Consider the following 14,966-nt stretch of genomic DNA (forward strand, 5'->3'; position numbering starts at 1 on the left):
GAAAGTGCTGGATTAACACCCTGGGGGTCCTGTCTTCCCTTTAGTGGAAATGCTTCAGTGACATTTTATGTTCCCTTTGGAAAATCTGACACACAGACACCTTTGAGAATACTATCTCTGGAAATATAGAAAACTCTATTTAGCTATTAAGTATTTTATGAAGATTAATAATCCCGTTAATAAAAGTACTGGTGACAATTTCTTGTCAGACAGGACACTATAATCCTCTGTATGAATCCCCTATGGTTAGATGGCTAGTTGTGCTAAGCATGAATTCCAGCAGGATTCACTCACAGCACTTGGTATTATCAAGTGTAGTATGTTCTTGTTAGAGTTTATGGGACCTGTGTGATAGGACTGCCATGCTGAGACAAAGAAAAACAAACCTCCATAAAGAAAAATAAAATAACAGGTCTTCCCTAGGGAAGATACATTTGCTCCATTTTAAAGAAAGTCATGCTTCAGTTATCTTACTGATGCTGAACAGGCCTGTCCCTGTTCAGATTTGTTGCTGACATTGTAGATGACCTGTTATTGATACAGGAGGGGAAAAAGAACTTAATGTTGTTATAGAGAACACAATGTACCACAGGGAAACACGATGTACTATCAGCTATTCTAAGAGAGGAATCGAGGTTGCTACCTGAGATGTCTATGAGAAAAATTAACAGCATTAGGGGGGAAAAAGTGGGCAGAACTTCGTGGTTTGTTCTGTGAGAACGAAAAAAAGAGTAGAGAGTTCAGCTCAGAGTAAAGTCCTTGTTTGCAGACCCATCAGGGAAGGCATTCAGCAGTGGCTGAGCACAGCTTCATACCCAAGGGTGTGGGCATTGATTCTGTCCACTTTTAAGGCAACTTCACACACAAAGAGAAACCTGCTGGTGACAGCATCTTACCATTAGCTTCAACCTGGATGTAAGGGTGACCTTCCAAAGGCACCCCAATCACTCAGCAGCAGGAGCAAGGGGACAGGGCTGTTTTTTTAGACACTAAAAGGCAACACAGTACAGGGTTTACAGTAACTTTATCAACAAAATTTTTTTGCTCTTGTACCTTCTGGCACCTGTCCCCAGTTTAGCCAGCTGCACCTGAAAACTGATCAGATTTTTGTTGTAATAGGATATTACTGCTGGAAAGCAGCTTGAAAGTCCCAGAGTTATGGTAAACTGAATTCTAATTCCAATTTTCATTCAAATTGCTCTTTTATTCAGCATTTAAAAATGCACTTCTGTGCTCAGCTCTGCCCTTCTGCCTAAGCATCCATCCCCCCCAGCTGCCATATATCTCTAAAGTTTATAGCAAGCAAGCAAGTCCTCTCTTAGCCTCTGTTGTGGCAGACAACACAAGCTAAGCTTATCACTACCTTTGTGCCAAATCAGCTCTCCCTCTCCTTGTTGTCCCAGAAGCACTGTTCTTCACCTGCTTCAGTTTATACCCATTTTCTCTAACATGGGTTGTCAGGAATGCATGGTGAGCATCAGTATATCAAAAGGACTTTGAAGAACACCACTAAAATTACAGAATACTGGGTTGGAAGGGACCTCAAGGATCATCTGGTCCAACCTTTCTTGGCAAAAGTACTGTCTGGAAAAGATGGCCCTGCAGCCAGCTGAGCTGAATCTTATAAGTCACCAATGTAGGGGAATCTACCACTTCCCTGGGGAGAATATTGCAATGGCTAATGGTTCTCACTGGGAAAAATTTTCCTTATTTGTCCAATTGGAATCTCCCCAGGAGTAATCTGTACCTCATCTTTTTCACATGGCTCCTCGTAAAAAGAGTCTTCATCTTTGTAGCCACCTTTTAAGTACTGTAACATGGAGCACACTAATAATTCCTTGTTGCTGAGTGTCCTTCCCCATGCCATGTTCAGAAATGTTTAAAGGTAAACACAGCTGTTAGGAGGAATCTGGAAGATATCCTGCCTGTGGCAGCATATATCAACCTGGTGCTAAAGAGTATCTGAAAAAAAGATTGTGAGAGAAAATTGCCTTCAGAAATGCCGACCAAAATCCATGTATAGTGTTCCCTCTCTAAACTGCTGCAGATTTGTATCAGGTTTTCTATTGTCACTAGATTTACAGGGCCAGGCTCTTGGACAGAACTAGTTGATTGTTGTAGGTCCCTTCCAACTCAAACCATTCTCTGGTTCTGTTATACTATATTGGGTAGGATTTAAAATATAAACAGAGATGTAGGGCAAAAATTTATGTCAAAACTCTGTTCTCCATAATTGTAGGGCTTGGATCAACCCTTTACTCCTACTGCTGCCTGCCATGCCAGCTAGGTATGGGCGCTGTGCAAAAAAGGCGTAGTGTTTAGTCGTCATATAAGTAACAGCAAACATAATTATCAAAATAAGTTTTAAATTGTTTTCTGGGTAGCTTTTGCATTCTCTCCCTTGCACAGCACCTACTGAGCTCTGACCAACAGCCATGCTACAGAAAAAATATTTTTTAATTTCTTTTTCCAGTGTGTTTTACAGATTGACTGCAGAGCCTCAGCCCTTATAACCTTGTGTTTCTGCAGTGACTTCAGTGATTTAAAAAGGTCTTTGTCCTACTGCAAAGCTAGAGTTGTAACATTGTGACTTGGAAAAAAATCTTAAATTAAATTTTATTTTAATTTTTTATCTAAATTCTCTTTTAAAATCCACATTTCATTGCACAACACAACACAACAAGAAGGCAGAAGGAAATGCATAATTTCTTTAGAAAAAGAAAAAAACATTTTAATATTATCACTACTATCAAAAAAATTGTTGCTCTGTGACAGTAGGTACTGTTTCTTTCCCTCGATAGTGCTCTAAAAAGTCCTGTGTTATGGTTATGAAATTTCCCCTTCCCCTTTACTTAGCTGCTCAATAACCAGAACATCATGAGATATATGCATCTTAAAAAATGGCTGTTGCTATGGAGACTTCATATATTTAATTGGAGAAAAACTAACTGAATAAGCTTCCATTTACAAGCCCACAAAAGGTGCTTTGATAGCTCCAATTCAAGGAATGCTTTCTTTTCCTTTGCTATCCTTCTACTTCCTATTTTAGTTTTGGTATATATTCACAAATCAAACGTTCCCACTTAATTTGCTATCCTGTTTCTGTCTGCGTTTGAACAGAAAAGGTTTTTAGGAAATCCAGAATGAAGACTTTCACTTGAGATAAGAATGGTAGCCTTTATAGGTTTCTTGTTACAATAGCACTGATGCCTGAATGGGCTCCATTTTGTGCTTTAACCAGATCAAATTGATACCCTGAGCACACACAGCAATATTACAACTGAAAAAAAAAAAAAAAAAAAAAGCGCCTGTACTCCTCAGCTGTGACCAATTATTCTTCCTTACAAATGCCTTCAGTGTCTAGAACTGATCTACTGAGTTTGGGATAAGCGAATATACTGTTTTTTAAAGATACTCCAACAACTATTTCTCATTTACACATACATGAGTTAGAATAGCCAGGCTGAAGTTAAATGAGGTTCTTCAAAAGTCTCAGCTCCAGCCTATTTGTTTTTGGGGAAGAGAAGTCTGTGCACATCTAAAACTTTTGCAAGAACGGTTGTGCAAATCAGCCAGAACCATCAGCTGTGTTTACACTTTCACAGGTTTCAAATTTTTTTTAAACCTGAGCTGATTCAACCCTCTGATTTGCATTTCTTCCATTCAGAAAAGTGTCAAATATATTCCCTCAGTAATCTCTAGAAACCGAACTTTCTTTCAGAGATTTCAGCAGAAATTCTGTTTCCTCACAACTGCTACACATGAGGCTTGGTAAGAGTTCTGCTTCTCTCCCGACCAGCAGTGCTCCCTCCTAGAACAGCTGATAATTGCAGCACAGATAGGGGAGGAGAGAAACTTCAGCAGAATGACATAAAGAGGTCTGGTTTGGATTGCAAACTCTCCAACTCTGAGTGTGGCAAGTTACTCCAGCCCTGATCTAGCCCCTGGATAGGTGGCTGATGGGGTAAAGTGAGGGCTCAGCCATATGGTGAAGCCTGATGGCCATGTGTTCTACCATATACTTTAATATTGCTTGTGAAATTTCTTAATAAATTAATAGTAAATTAAAGGTCTGTTTTACAGTATCTAAATACAGATTTAATCAGTGGATTGGCTGATTTGCCTCACTGCTATTTTCAGTTCCTGGATAATTTTTTTCCAAAACCACCAGTAATTCTACAGAATAAAATAGCAGTATTTGTATAAACATATACATCTGAGATCACTGAATTTCAGTGTGCTTACAAATACTCCAAAATGCCTAAAAGGAATTCACAGGTGTCACAGAAGTGGAATATTCACTTGGTGGTTCCTGAATACCTGTGAGACTTCTAATGTTTGTACAGTTTCACTGGGATCTCTTTATTTGATTTTGAACTATCTCTTTAATTGCTTAACATTTAATACAGAAAAACAAATCTATGAAACAGATCTATGAAATAATTATCTATAATAATATTATAGATAATTATTCTTATATTATAAGAATTATGTATTATTCTTATAATATATTATATATAAGAATTATATATAATTATTCTTATAATAATAATAATTATATCACAAGACAGATCATAACTGTTAGATGGGAGTTTATGTCTTGGAAAGAACCAACTTTCTTGATGAAATCCATGACAATTCTTGAATTGATGCCTCAAGGTAGAGGAAGCTACAGAAAGTATTGAAATTAATAGAGAACCTTAGAAGCAATTGTGAGGATCTAGAAGAGATGTTGAAAGACTTTACGTGGCTTTACTTATAAAGGACTCTGCCACTAAGGGAATTTTCAGGTTGCTCTGGTGCTGTATCAATGGCAATAAAGTTTAAATCCTCCGAAAATGAGTATCATTGTATCCTGACTGCTGCACTTTTGGAGTGACGCTAATAATGATTAAAAAATCATTGAATTATCCAGTAAAATCCAGTCTTCACATAACCCATAGGGGTCCCAATCAGTTTGGGGATGGGAAGAAAGGTTGCAACACAGGAACTTTCCCAGGGAAAACAAGGCTTCAGGTACTTACCATGTGCTGAGACTCCCCAGCCACTGAAAATGTTCCTCCAGAATGGAACAGTGCATTGTTGTTTTTCAGAGGTTTTGAGAGCTGCATACATTCACTGTGGAGGTGAGGGCACTGTTGTGTTCAATATTCCATCAGATTCTTCTGAATTCCCTCATGATGTGTTAGAAGGAGTTCTTTTATATTGTTCTGTATTTGTGGTTTTTTTAAAGAAATCAACAACTCAAGCAGCTGGGAATTACTCTTCCTACTGTACCATCATGGGAGTTTGGGAACTGTGGATGCACATGGACAAGCATTGGGGTAAAGGATAATAGATGCAAATAAACTGTCAATTGAATAAAAAGCATACCTCAGCTGTTCTGCATGGATCTCACAAACAGTTTCATTTGTCTTTCATGAAGGGTCCCTTGTGTCCAAGTGGGTTCATCCGTGTCCTCAAGAGCTTGAACTGAGCTGTGTGAGCACTGGAGGTTCATGCTGCGGTTCTCTGCTGATTTCCCAGAGCAGACACACTCCAAATGAGGCTGTGAAAAAAGAGAAGCTTGAAAATAAGTCTGACTTCTAGCAGTTGTTTCAGGTAGATTTGTGGGGTGAAGAAAATGTCTTTTTAAAATTTTTATCAGATTAAAACCAAGAAATTAAATGTTCTAAATTTATTTTTCTATGTGGTATCTCTTTCTATAAACGTACTATTTTTTATTTGATATCTTGTCAATTCTAGGGACTCTGAGGGAAAAGAATGAATAATTTTTAGATCATTTACCCTCTGAAAGTAATCTGAGATTTTGTAGAAAAAGAGTATTAACAGAAACTTTCTGCAGCTCAAAACCTTCTCCACGTTCTTCACTTTGCCCTTGCTCCTAGGCTCTGTTCAGTTGTCACAGGGAGACAGGTGCTGAGATGGCATCTCCTCTACCTAAAACTTGATTTTGATTTGCATTTTAAGATATGCATAGCAAAAACTGTACAAATTACCAAAAAAAAAAAGGCAACTAGAAATTCTTAGCTTCAAACAACAAGGTTTATTCCTAATTAAGAAAAGTTTTAAAGATATAGCAGGCAGTTTTAAAGGGCTACAATTACAGATCTATTTCCAGATTCCTATTTTAGGTCTCAATGTCAGATGTTAAGTGCTTTGTTTTATTTTAAAAATTTATATAGTCCTGTTATCTTCAAGTGAGTCTACTCCTGTGTTTAAAGCTCTGGATGAATCTGGCCTATATTTGAAAAATTGCATTATGCATAAGGAAACTCTCAAGAAATGTCCTATTATCTCTTGTGGAAATATTTGAGTTAGGTCAATGTCAACAAGACCCACAGTTTAATGCTATGTAAGACACAGAGTTTTACAGAGCAACAGACATTTATTTAAGTTGCAAATATGATAATAACCTGGAATAACTGTTCCAAAAGATTATTTATCAATATGTCTTATGCATATTTTATTTGATTTTCCTATAAATTTGAAACTGATATCTTCATTAATAGTTTTGCTGTATTTTATGTCACCAGATAAAATTAGTTTTAATGAACTGGCACTTTTTTCTAAAGGTCTCTTGCAAAGTACAAGCAGAATTTGTGCAGACTTTTTGAACTTTTTTTTATTTTTTTTTAGGATATATTTCATGGGTTATCTGGACTCTGCCATGAATTGTGGGGTTTGGCTACACTGTTGATCTGGAAGCTGTACATTTCATCTGTCTGTGGCATGGACAAAAACGATTTTCATGCAAGTCCTACAATAATTTTATCCAATGTCAGTGAGGACAGTTTTGTTTTAGAAGAATTGCTCCATTTTACAGATATCCCTGACCCAAGAAAACATGAGCCATGTTTTCCTCAACTTTATATAGTCCCACTTATTTCAGCCCCTTGACAAGAAACTGAGTAACAATCATTACAAACATTACAATTGAAGAGACTCAATTTCTTTTACTCCATAAAAGCTGAAAAAAAAAAAGTTATTCTAATGGAATTTACTCTTGGGCTTGTCAAAACTCTGTGAATAATATAGGTTCACTGAAATCCAGTTTGATAATGTCACGATCTTCTTATCATCACTGAGTTTTGGAAGCTGGAATAAATTATTTCCTGCTAGAAAAAAAAACCCCAAACCCAACCAGCCAACACAACTTCAAAAGAAGTTATTTATATTGAATGCCTGCAGGTTACACCAATGTTATATATTCCCTCTTTATATAGCTCCACGTGTTTCCTGCTCTATATTTTGCTACAGTTATTTTGCAGTAGAGAATGGGCTTAATAAGTAGGCAACATATATATGTATAGAGAGAGGCAAAAATTCAGAAATCCATACTCAGAAATCTACAGCCAAACTCTTAATATTTTCTTGAAGCTGTATGGTTTCATTGAACTATGGATTGCCATAATAATATTTGACTATGGATTATCATAATAATATTTGACTGTGCGACAGAGCTGCGTGATGAGCTGTAAATCCATGAGGAGTGATAGCTGGTTCCATTATCCTTGGCTTTAATATATTGTGAGGTTGTGTTTTAGGCTCATTTCTATTCCACTTGTTTTGAGAGTCAGAATAGCAGAAAAAGCAAATGAATAGTTTAAATGTAGCATTTAAAATTTTCTATGACATAAAATCCACATATTAAGATCAAAATGGGAAAAGCTAGTTACTTTTGATATGCTGTCTTCTACAGGGTTTCATTTTCACAAATGAAAGAAAACTCATAAGGGAACAAACTGCAGAACTACATTGCAGGCCTGAAAACTATCACAGATCTTTGAGCTGCATAAAACTATGCATTTGGCATAGAGTGAAATAGAGTATTAAGGATGTAATTACAGCTATTTAATATGATCAACATCTTTTGACTGTCTTCAAGGCAAAAACAACTAACAAAATAAGGTATTGCTCAGCAGAGGTCTAGTCTAACACATCATTCCTTATTTGCAAGCTTTGTCATTAGATATGCTTTTCAAATACAATTTTCTAAAGTTGGGTTTTTGAGGTCTGAGGATACCACTTTTACTAACTAAAGACTTCCAAATATGTAACAACTAGATTTTCTTGAAGTGCCTGGTCTTGGAATGGGGCAATTTATTAGCATTTCTTTTCTCTAGACAGTTAATGAAAGCCAGGTACTCAAGTTATTTCTCTTCAGTAAGGTTAACATTAATAAAAGGCCATACAGTAAGGTAGCATAAAGGTCAGTGATAGTATGGTAATTACTTATACCTCTTGTGACAATTCAAGTGTTTCATCTCTATACTCTAGTAAAATTCTTGTTATATGCCCCTTCCCCTTTAATGGTTAGAGAAATGGCTGGTGCTTAATAGGAATGATAGAAGAGGAGCTATAGGAGACAGTGGAAGATTAAAGACTTTCAAATAGTGTCTGACTTTAGTTTGTCATGGAAATACCTGATGGTGCTGATTCAAGATCCAGCGTTTCACCGTAGCAGCCAATTCAAATGGAAATGTCAGTCTGGTACTCAATGGCTTTTGGGCATAAAAACACCTCAAGTTAGGAGGCTCTGAAACATCTCTCAAGGTAGCCTGGTAGTAAAGAGAAATCCACACGACAAAACAAAAATACTCTAATTTTATATCTCCAAAGGTACCTCCAAGACTTGCAGTATTCTATTAATCTGGTTTTGCTCTTGGTACATCTGTTGCATGGTCTTTATTGACTTTTCATGAAAATGTTCCATTTGAGGCAGCTGTTTCTGATCACAAGTCAGGAACAGTGGACCTACAGAAGCACATTGAATCTTGATCTCTTCAAATGGTGGAAAAGAACAAACTGACAAAAATAACTTCCATCTGTCTCCATTCCCTACAATTCTGTAAACTACCAAACATAAGCAGTTGTTGACACCTGCTAACATCAGTGTGGAATCTAAGTGAGATAAGATGGAGTTTAATATTTATCTTCGGAGCAATAATTTCCTCTAACACTTTGGCAGCCATGCCTGTAATGAAGAATACTTTGGAAATAAAATTGCACTGCAATCTTTTCTCTAGGTGCAATAAGATTTTACTGGAGCTGTAACAGCTTCAGGAGAAGAGGAGAACCTTTAAGTTCAAATCCAAGCTGGTTTAGAGCCAATCAGCCCTGTGCAAGGTTTTTATAGAATGTGCCAAGCCAATATACATCAAAGGGAAAACAAATGCCAACGAGTCCTTTCTTCCCTTCACTGGTCTACTATTCCACTTGAATACATAGCAACATGGTACTCATCCTTGATATGAGATCTCCACAGCTGGGATTATGACAATAATCAGCACAGCCTTTGGCAGTTAGTTCAATAACAATGACACTATTTGAAAAGTTGTTTATACTTCTCAAGTTGGTATCTGAAACATATCCAGTTTTAATTGTGCCCCTGTGCTCCTCGGTAGAGCCTCTTGACTAGTCAAGTGAAATAGCTGTTATAGAAAGAAATCTTTCAATATGAGAAAATATGAAATATGTACTTCTAGAGTGTGAAGGAATATACTTCAACAATCTGCTCGCTTTTGTATTTCAAGGTTGCTTTGCATACTTCAGAGTAGTTTGCTTTGCACTGGTCTGGCTAATACTTCAAGGACTGGGTTGGTCAAAATAGCCTAGCAATAACCTGTTTTGTCAGCTTGATCCTTCCTTTTCTTTGCAAATTGCTTGAAGGTCTCCATAAATTCATTTACTGTTCACAACGCCCACAGAAAAATATTTTCGTTTTCAGTTTCTTAACAGCATTTATTTAGTCACTCTTCAGCTGGTTGGCACATTGGCCTGTGTTGTTATTTTTACGGGCTTAGGTGGATTTACAGGTATTTTTGCCCAAAGATGCTGAGAGGAGAACTCATGTGTTTAAAGCAGGTAACTAGTTACATTTCTGTCCCTTGGTTTCCTAAGGCTAAGGAGGGATTGACTAATAGGATACAAATACGCACTGGGCAGAGGATAAGGACTATTTTTACTTGCAGCCTGCCATAGTATAAACACATTTTAAACATGGAAACAGTGACCCACTTTTGATTTGACACACAAATTGAGTTAAAATTGTCACTGTTATCCTTTCTTTCTTTCTTACAAGAGTTGTGGGTTTTTTTAATAGAAGTGGCAGTTCTTGTCAAGCTGAGAGGCTTGGTATCCATCCCTTTAAAATGTCAAAAAAACCATTTTGTGTGTGTCTTATGTATAGTAGAAAATAAAGAGTTTAAAACCAAAACCTAATACAATCAGAAGCTGATTAGTCTGTCTTTAATTCCCTAAAAGAAAACCAATTTCTACACCTTTCTATATAATGCAGAAGGTTCTGGATGTTTTCATATGACATTATTTCTTGCAAAACATTTCAATTTTACAGTTTATTTTAAACTTGGTTGGTTTGGGGGTTTTTTGTTGATTTTTTTTTTTCATTCCAGAAATGCAGACATTGCTGATTAAAAGCGAAAACTTTTCATATAATAGGGTTTATTCAGCACATATCTTTTCTTCCTGCTGTCAGCTGGAATTGACTGTCACAGGAAGGCATCAAGGAGAAAATGTGCTCTGTACGGAATTCTAAATTTGGAAAATCTGAATTCTTCCTTCACTACAGATACTCTGAGTCTTAATAATTCAGACAGGAAGGTATCATGACATCTTTGCACACTCTCCTGAAACAACCTGTTCTCACACACAAGGCAGAGTTTAATCCACTGCTTACCTGAGGTACCCCCTTGTTTGTCTCTCATTCCATCTTCTCTGGACTCCCAAGAGCATATTAGTCATTTAATAAACAGGGATCAGTGGGCTTTATATGAAATGGCAGCATCAGTGGATTAGTAAAAGTATTCATTCTCTGGATGGAATCAACAGTGTAAAGTCCTTCACTACTAAATACTGGGCATGTCAGGGGCAACATCCATTTCTGTACATCTGCTTCAAGATACAGTGCCCTCAATTAACTTCAAACTACCCCATGCTGTTTTCTCATTCCTTCTCATTCTGCTGTGCAGAATAGTAGTTATCCACTAAAATCTAAAACCTGGATATGAAATAGCTGAGTGGTTACTGCTGCTGCAGCCTCTGCCCAAGGTGTTGACACCATCAACACGTGGTAAGTGCCAAAGTTGTCAAATGCTCTATTTAGAAAATCATGTTGTTCTTAGTCATGTCATGCAAATCTCTACAGAGAAGGTGCAGAAAAAGCCTTGACACCATGTGAGCACTGTTCTACACAAAACACTGGGGTTTAGTCAACACTTCTAATGACAATTCCAAAACAAAGCACTGTACTGGCTGTGATGGAGAAAGTTAACTCGATCCCAGCCATTCCCAGTACACTCAAGCTGTGTGGCTTTTATAATGGCTACTCAGATCCACAATTTCTCTGCTTAGAGAAAGGCCAGAATCACTTCTAAATTGCTATAACAGAGTATATATATTAAAAACCTTTTCAATAAATCAAAACCACTGCTATAGCTCAAATCCAAAGCTAAAGAGTAATGGGAGTTAATTTTCTCTAGGAACATGAAAATACCAGTAGTTTGCAAGCAGAGGCTTCCCTGGTACATCTTCCAAAGAAGAAATATGAAGAAGAAATGAACAATTGGATGAATAAATGTAGACTAGTTTCCTGCATTTATTCAGAAAAAAATTAATTAAGGAAGACAAGCTGCCATCCCACAGCATGAGAATACCCAGAACAAAGAGGGAGGTTTTTGAACAAATAGATTTCTGCAAACACGCCCCCCTGCCCACCTGCTTTTGGCCTTCCAGCCTCCTTAACCACGATTTACACTCTCCAGCTCCTTTTGACTACTAGTTTATGTCCAGTTTCCTGCCCTTTTGCAGGTTCCAATCCACTTTTATTCTGTAATTTTTTTCTGTCTCTGACCCTCTTTTGTTCCCCACTGCCTTTTAACAACAATTTTATTTTGGGACTCCAATGTCCTCTGGGTCTACCAACCCCTTTCCTCTCTACTTTCTTTCTAGCCTCATACAAACTTTCAGCCTTTCACCTATTTCATCTGCTACTTATTTTCTGGCATTTCCCCTTCCTCTCAGCCTCTACCTTATTTGGGCCCACTTTCAACCATTTGTCTCTGCCTGGATAATTTGCAAGTGGGACACAGATCTTTTTTCCTTTTGAGCACTAATCTATACAGCCAAGGCCAATTACAGTCCACTTTTAAAAATGCTTTGTGCTCCCAATATTGTTTAAAAAGGCATATAGCAGATATGAACGGGATTTCTCATTTCACTACTCTCAGAAGAATCAGAAAGCAATTTGTCTCACTAGGCCAAAATCTGCTGTTTTGAATTAAGAATTTGTATTTATCTCCATGGAGAGGCTATTTGCTAAAGACTGTAAAATTTAGCCTTATTTGTTATTTATTTTTCTCTCTCATCCCCAGTACTATGAATCCTAAACTTTTTGTTAGTCTTGACTTCTTGAGGAGTCACTACAACAATTTGTAGTATATAAATCCGAAACAGTTTTGATGGAGGAAATTTTAAAGACTAATTTTCCACCACAAACAAAGGAAACTTTGACGTCAGTAACAACCAGTGCAAGAGCAAGGCAAAAGTCTTCTCTGAGACGTGCCAGCCTACAAGAAATACTTGAGATAGTAGACAAAGACATGATTTCTCCCTTAGAGATGTTTGAATGAGTAGCATTTACTGGGGATGTTTGACTGCTTCCCCCAACTGCAGGGACCCTCACATACCACCTACTGCTATTTCTCTTCAAATATATTTATATTCCTTAAATATTTTGACCTATTTCTCATTGCTCCAGAGATAGAAGGTATCAACCAGAGGTGCCTAAGGGCTGAAGAGTCTCACCAGAGCCCCATCAGACCATGCTGACACAACTGAAAGGCTCCTCTTCACACCCTCTAAATTGCAATGTCTGTGGCAGAAGCACACTGAAAGTCACTGCCCTTTTTTAGGAGCTGCTAGTTTACTTTTCACTGATTTGTTTGGCATTTTGAGGGATTTAGCTGGTCTCTCTCACTACTGTAATTATCTTATCAGGTATTTTGGGGCATGGTGGCTGCATTTCTTCAAAATCTGTATGGTGCTTATCACAACAGGAGCCTGGCACACAGGTAGGCAAGACTGTGTAGAGAAGGGGCTCCAAATCATGGAGGAAAGGTGCTGTCTTTACAAATAAACAAATTCTAGGTGGAATATCAGCCTGTCATTTTCACTCTGCTGAATTCAGAGTGGAAGGAAAAATGTATCCTCAATTTAAACTTGACATTAAAGGTAAATATTTATGTCCCTCGATGGAGCACAGATGAAATCTGTTTGAAAATCTGTCACAGGAGTCTGGAAAAGAAGGTGGTATGGAGACAGTAATGGGAAACCAAGGAATTCAGCTACACAATCAATAACATTTGGAAAGGACAAAACACACTGTAAATGTCTTAATATGAAGAAAATGTTCCCTTTTAATGGAAAAATAGAATTCAATACTCAATTGGCATTTTGTGTTGGTTTTAATGTGTGTCACTTTCATTTGATCTGAAAATTCATTATTATCAGAATTCATCATATGATCTTTTCTTATTTATCTTAGTAAACTAAACAGAATCAATATGTAGAAATAAATACACCTCTCATTTTCTGCAGAGTGCAGCAGTGAATTAAGGAAAAATTGGCTATAACAAATATTCGGCTTGATGCAGAAAGACAAGGAAATTTTAAACTGTTCTAGCTCACCTTTTTTCTAGCCTGATGTATATATATAGCAATAGCATTTTTCTGTTGCCTCTAGATTTCTTATTTCAGTGTAGGATCTCTGTCTATGCTGCGCCTTTCTTGCCTCTCAGTCTGGATGTCATGGAAAAAAAAGGAAACGAATAATAGCAACTTTGATAGGGATATTAAGTTACGTTCCTCAGCCTTAAGCCAATCTCTAATGATTACAGACAAATGACATAATGGGAGAAAATTAAATCTTTTGTCTGCAGAAAACAAGTTGCTTTCTGAAAGTCACTATGAATTTCTTTTTTTCTGGGAGTGACCAAGTAGGACTAAAGGATCCCAGGAACAGGACAAAGGGCAATGGGCACAAAGTGAATACAGGAAATTCCACCTGAATATAAGGAAAATCTTCTTTACTTCGAGGTTGACAGAGCACTGGAACAGGCTGCCCAAAGAGACTGTGGAGTCTCCTTCTCTGGCGATATTCAAAACCCACCTGGATGTGATTCTGTGTAAATTGTCCCAGGTGAATCTCCTTTAGCAAGGGGTTTGGATGAGATGATCTCCAGAGGTCCCTCCCAGCCAGTCAGTGACTTTGTGATTGTGGTTTCTCTACTTTTATCAACTGTAGTCATGTGTTCCTATGATATTCTGTAGCAATTGTATAAATTTATTAGAGATGAAGATAGAGAGAGACAGAAAGGGTCAAACAAAAAGATGAAGCCAATTTCATAAGTTTAAAAAAATTTTTTTTCAGAAGCTTCACATTACAGATATATAAAAGGAAACAGAGTACTCAGGTGTAAATATTAGCTTCTAACCAGTAATTGCTGGTAAGAACTCAAATGTTCTGCAATCAGAGCCACAGCCTCATCAGTAATTTGAATGACTCACCTGTAAACTGCAGATGTCTGCACTAGCATTAACACTGTCACATTATATGAGTGTCAAAATTCAGGATTAAACTTTTTCTGAAACTTGGCTTTCATCAAATCCAGTTATTTCATACTTAACACAAAACTAATCTCTGCTTAGTTTTAGATTAATCATATAACTTCAAATATAAAAATGATAAGCCCACATTTTTGATCAGATCAGAAACATTTTTCACAGAATTGCCTTCTATCTCCTACTGTTCCATTCTGCAGGTGAGCTGAGTGTTGCCAGAAAGAAGCATTAGAAATCAATTTACAAAAGATGATGGTGATAGCATACTTAGGGAGCCTTCTGCCTAGCTTCTACTCATCAACATCCTAGTCTCTACCTGGTCCCTC

The sequence above is a fragment of the Corapipo altera genome, unplaced genomic scaffold (assembly GCF_003945725.1).
Source record: "Corapipo altera isolate COAL_440 unplaced genomic scaffold, ASM394572v1 54, whole genome shotgun sequence".
Lineage (NCBI taxonomy): Eukaryota > Metazoa > Chordata > Aves > Passeriformes > Pipridae > Corapipo > Corapipo altera.